This window comes from Gordionus sp. m RMFG-2023, unplaced genomic scaffold, assembly GCF_954871325.1.
Source record: "Gordionus sp. m RMFG-2023 unplaced genomic scaffold, tfGorSpeb1-WG-v2 contig_350, whole genome shotgun sequence".
Taxonomy (NCBI): Eukaryota; Metazoa; Nematomorpha; class Gordioida; order Chordodea; family Parachordodidae; genus Gordionus; species Gordionus sp. m RMFG-2023.
In genome coordinates, this window is record NW_027051082.1 from 16,030 (window position 1) to 22,310 (window position 6,281).

At 25.5% G+C, this 6,281-nt stretch overlaps 1 long non-coding RNA gene across 1 annotated transcript; it reads right to left on the reverse strand.

The window, feature by feature from the left end:
* Window positions 1-623: 623 nt before the first annotated feature.
* Window positions 624-929, reverse strand: LOC135930714 (uncharacterized). The gene is made up of 3 exons (XR_010572866.1): window positions 873-929; window positions 781-822; window positions 624-722 (listed from the first exon to the last, which is right to left on the reverse strand). It is a non-coding gene; the product is annotated as an uncharacterized LOC135930714 (long non-coding RNA).
* Between the last annotated feature and the right edge of the window lie 5,352 nt (window positions 930-6,281).

The window sequence follows — 6,281 nt, forward strand, 5'->3', positions numbered from 1 at the left end:
TTTTGAATAAAATCGAAATTTAGTATATCACATATTATAATAAATTTAACCTTTAAAATTGATTAAATGAATTGATGTAAAACGCGAGGAATTTAAAAAAAAATTTCATTTAAATAATGTATATTTCGAACTTTTTGAAATATGAACGAATATCTTACTTAGCTCATAAGAGGTAAAATTTTATTATTGATTAGTTTTTATAAAAGCCAAATAATTAGAAAAGTAGCTTAGAGATGGGAATTCATTAATATTTTACGTTTGACCCATCTAGTACCTAAAATACATGAGTTACACCTTGGAATTCTTTTAATATCCCTCATTTGCCTATTGAATGGATTCATCTTAATATTAAATACAAGGGGTTAGGATGATGACTTTTTTAGTTGATGAAACATAAAAATAATCCAAATATTTTATAGCAAGCTTTATTTCTTCAATCGTGACAATCTATAGGTAGATAGGTCTCTATAATGAGTGGAACTGTATATTAAATATACGAATCGACGGATGTGACTATTTAAATTTTCGAAAGGAAACAAAGATAGATTTTCTAAAATTATTAACAAAAAAATTTCTTCGTTTATTGACAAATAATCTTATATTTAAAATATAATATTTAACTTCTGATAAATGAATTTTCTTTGGATACAATCAAATTATAGACTCCTTCAAATAACATCTTTTGGGAAATATTCTGTATGTCAATGTACATTGCTTATATGCTATTAATATTAATTTAGGTATTATAATGGCATTATAAAATAATTTTATAATATTTACTTTTTTCCGAAAAATAGATCTAAATTTAGCCCAACCCATACCCTAAAGATAAAATAGCATAATATTTACATATAAATTAAAATAAATTTTACTACGCTCATTTTTTTTTGCAATTTTGTATTAAGACATTAACATTGGGTCTGGACAAGGGAATCGAACTATAATTATTGTTAAGCATTTTGACCTTTGTAAATTATATACGATTAGTGAATTTCGTAAACTTCAAGCAATCCTTGTACGGTTGCACAAATCGTAACTACAATAACATTCTATCAATAGTAATTTCATGTTTAGTTGATTGATAGTTACATTGGTAACAGCATCATCTTCAATAGTATCTCTATAACCTTCGATTTTATATCTCTCTATATAATTCGAATCAGATGGCATATTATATGTTGAGTTTGAATTAATATTTTCATCGGCGAGAATAGACCATAATAACTTAGGATCCGTATCTCTATAATACTAAGCATCATTAAATTAGAATATGATTTAAACCGATTTTAAAATAACGTTAATATCAAGATTTTAGTCTAATAAATTTTCCTTAAGCCTCAAAATGTTAACAAAAAATCAAAACATTTTGCCAACTTTATGTAAAATTTTGAAGTTTAGATAAATATTTTTTATTTAAATGTTGATTTAGCCTTTTTTTTAAATTTGACCAAATATTGGTTTCTAACAAAACAGATGTATCAAATTTTATTTTAAAAAGTATCTTCTTTAAACTTTGAAGGACATCATTTCAAGGCTGTAAAATTTAATTTAAGTTTGAAACGGTATACTCTTTAAGTTTATTTCCATTCTATACATGGATGAAATGCAAGGCAAAGTAGTAGCTATTGAATGTTGCGAGAAACAGCAGCCGCACTACAATTTTATAGAAGCGTTAGCTAAATTGCGCTACTTATATATTTACTTTAACGTTTTTAACTAATATTTTAAAATGATGAACATAATATATTATTTCTTTTTAATATTAATAAAGTAAAAAAAAACTGATCATATATGCTCTAATCCTTAAAACTCTTTTATTTGATTATTTAAATCTTTTAATTGAAAAACTAGAGAGAAAATACAATATTTAGGAAGTAGATAGTGTGCAATTTGTTGAAGGTGTGGTTCATATTCTTAGTCTCTACAATAAAAGCCAAATAGCCAATAAAATTGAACATTTTTTGGGGGGAAAATAGCGAAAAGTAGTGAACAGAGATGTCCAATTTCCGGCTCGGCCCGATGATTAAAAAATATATGAGGAGTAAGGTAATTTTTTGTACATATTTTATGAAATGTGATATTTCATAGAAATAATAATGATAATCATCAATGTACAATGTTATATAATTTAACCACTCCGAAAAATTATAAATAAATAGTAGTTTATTTTGGTGTTCAACATCATATAATTTATTTGTTGTTTTTAAAAAAAATTTAAACCAAAGGTGGTCGGGGGTCCTTAGTAAATTAAAACTTAGCAGAACCGGATTTGGCTTCATCGGGCATTAACTAAATTAGAACCGGCCTATGCCTAAAAATTTGCCATTTGCAAACCTCTAGCAGCTATAGGGAAGCTAGCTTTTAAAATCGTTAAAATTACTGGTGTTATACATATATTTTTTAAATGTATTACCGTGGCCTTAAAATCAGTAGTAATTTAATAGATTATTTGAGTACATTACGTCAAGGTAGTATTTGTAAATGTAATTGTAGGTATTGTTTAAGAGGTTTTGAGGCCTCTCCCAAATAACTAAGCCATCCAAAAATTTCAATTGTAGCATTGCTAAATCTTTATAATTATAATAAAACTTATAAATATAGGTTTAATAAAATTTCGTTCACTTAAATTAAACCATTTCGAATAGATAAATTATATATCATTATTTTTAAACCTCTTTAAAATATACTTTTTTAAAATTAGAATAGCCGTTCAAATCATTCTATAAATTATAAATGATAAATCATAATCTATCTAAATAATTTTATATCACAAAGTATTAACCTAATAAAATTAAATATTTGATAAGAAATTATATTATTTTTAAAAATCTCCGCTAGCAGACATGAAATTCACTTGATTATTATTATGATATTATATTACTATTATTATGATATTACATTACTATTATTATGATATAACATTACTATTATTAATTTTTATTAAATGTAAACAATGGTATAATCTAAAAATTAATATATAAATCACGGAATACTTGGAGGAGTTGACGTGTTGATTGAAGGAATAATTGGTTGGGTATCGCATTTGACAAAAGTTTGCTAAAATATAGAATGTGTAATAGGGATTTAAATTATTTTAACTTATAGAAAATGTTATCTACACCGCAGCAATTATCCATAAAAGTACCATCGTGTAATTTGGATTTTTAAGATAAATATAATAATAACAATTTTAAATTATTTTTAGTTTTTTCGAATTTTATTTTAATAAATTTTAAAAGTTATCAATAAAAAATGTTTTAGAGATGTTATGTAGTATGTTCACTTTAACTTATAATTTTTACAAAATATTTATTATATTTGATAAGAAATAATTTTATATAATATATATGTTGATTATTCGATCTTATTTATTAATTAACAAATACTACTTAAAATATACAGCACATACATGAATTATATAAAGGATTATTAATCTATTTATTATTACATAAAATTAAATTACTCATGACCTAAGACGATTGTTAACAAGCTATATTTAACATAGTTATCTTATTATTCTGAATAGTACTATAATATAAATGCAGAAAATAGCTTATACCAAAAAATATATAATGTTGGTTAAAAATCGGATTGTCCCAAGCCCATCACGTTGGCATAGTATATTAATTATGCTAGAAAGCATATCTGGATTAAATAAGGATTTATAATGTTTTGAAAAGAATTGAGAAGCACTTTCTTAAATTATGAATCTGATCTGGTAGAAGAACTATTTGCATTTCTTTCAAAATTTTAAGAAACTGTAGAATTTCTTTCAGTACAAAATGGGCCTACTTTAAATTTGGCGTTACTTTTTAGAAGTGAAATTGTAAAAAATTTAATAGTAAATGATAGTGATAGTTCTGAAATTATTTCACTTAAGGAAAATATGCTATTAAAATTTGCGTTACGATTTCCGGTTTGTAATCTGAAAGTAATATTATATAAGTATATTCTTTTATTTTTTATTCAAAATTATCTAGGTATTAGCTCCTCATTTATATCCAAGATTTCAAAAATTGACAATTGTGTCAAAGTATTTAATAGAGCAAAATTGCTCAGCTTCAGAATTTATAATAAATCATCTTAAACTTATAGAGAGCGATGGTAATCAGGTAGCAAATATAGCTAATGAGTATCAAGTGGAATTATTAAATTCAAGTTATTTGACAAAATTAGCAAATAAACATTCAACAAAATTTAAATTATGATTCATAGTTAGGTGACTTAGAACAAGAATGCCACAGTTTTCTTGGAAAACGACATTCACAAGATGTGGACGTTAAAATTTTGGTGAGAAAAGAAGAGTGAACTTCCCTATCTTTCCAGGCTCGCCAAAAAAATTCTTTGCATTCCGGCGACCAGCACACCTAGTGAATGAGTTTTCTCTACAGCTGGATTGACGTTAAATTAAAGGAGATTAAAATAATTTTTAAACATGATAATTATAAAATTACGAAAACGATTTTGGATTTATAATGAGTTTTCTATTAAATAAATATTAAAAAATATGCCGAGATATATACAGATGTATATCTGTATATTTGTTTTTTTTTTAAATTATTAAGCAATTAAAAAAACTATATTATAAAAATTTATAACTGCGCCGATTTGCTGACGGCTGCTAAAATTCAGCGCCGCCGGCCGTCGATTAGATTTTTGAAAATTTCCTCCTGCCGCCGACCGTTTCGTCGGTGCACAGGTCTAGCTATATATAATCATGCTTTTTTAAAGTATGCCGCAATAGGAAATTTTGGCTTACTATAATCTTTAAGATCAATGATATTGATATGTAGTTATAATTACTATAATTTGTTTGTAGGGAAAAAAAATATATTTCTGAGACACCATTAGGGCTTTTATTTAGAACAAAAAGATACAAATTGTATAAACTATCATGTAAAAAATAAGTTTAAACGCAAACAAAAAATTTCCTATTGATGAAATGAATGAGAGAATCTTTGGAGGAGCAATATTCTGGAGAATATATAATATTCTTGGGAGATGATGCAATAGCATTTATTTGATCATAACTCACTCTCGGACCTATAGCGAAGACATCTATTTCAATACCTTGAATTTTATGGAAGAAGAAAACAATATTTAATGCGAGAATGAAAGAATTTGAAATTTTAAGTTCATTGTATATATACCCTTATATTTTATTGATTTGGCAGTTGCCTCCGGATTTCCTATAGATGTCTCAGATATATAAACCCATATTTGTTTAATGGAGTCTGGCTTACTAGAATTTTTTAACATTGAATACGCGAGTGACAGGGCCTTGCCAACATTCAAATTCTCTATAGCAATAAAAGTAAATATTATTTCTGAAAATTGAATTCTATAATCTGATATTAGATTCCACTTAAAATATTATAATATACCAGTTCTATCATTGAAAATAGGCTTGGGGTAACCAAATACATTCGTTAGAGATTTTGCTGAGTCAAATGGTAATTGAATGTTAGCATAGTTATTATATGTCACGACTCCTACACTACCTCCATCAGGACCCAGAGGGTTGTTTTCGACAAGTTGCCATAGGGAACCCTAGGAAAATAATCTTATTTCATCAATTTAAAAAATGATTTGTAATACGTAAGAGATTGATAACGCGCATTCAAAATCTTTAAGAGAACGGTATTCCAACTCAACTAGAAATATTACATCGATTGGTTTACTTTTAGCACTAAGGAGATCCTTATAAAGCTTGATATCAATCTTGGGAACTTAATTTAAAAAAAAATTTCCATGCTAAAAAGGTATTACTTAGAAAAGTATATTTACATTTTGGCTTTTCGGTATAATATTTTTTTGTGTAATATACTGGTTTGATATAATCTTTTGAATCATAGGTGGAATACAATTTATACAGGCAGATCACAATTAGAACACTGAGAATTCTTGACATATTTATTAGTTTGAAATTGATGTTAATTTAGTTTTCAAACAAAAACGAAAATGAGAAAAAAATTTTTTTACCAATATAAATAAAACAATCTTTAAATGATATTATAAAATTTTGCTTTATATTATATATTATATAAATATAAATTTAAAACTAAGTTTAACAAAATAGATATAACTACCGGCAGTAAACTGTATCTTTATTTTAAAAAAAATACTACCATGCTTAATTATTATATTTTTTTTAAAAATCGCAGTAATTTACTCGAATAATTTAAAAATTATTATGATGGTAAATTTAACATTTAATTAAATCTTAATTTGATCAAGCAAATAAAATAGTTTTCTTTAGAATTATTAAATTGCTACTTACA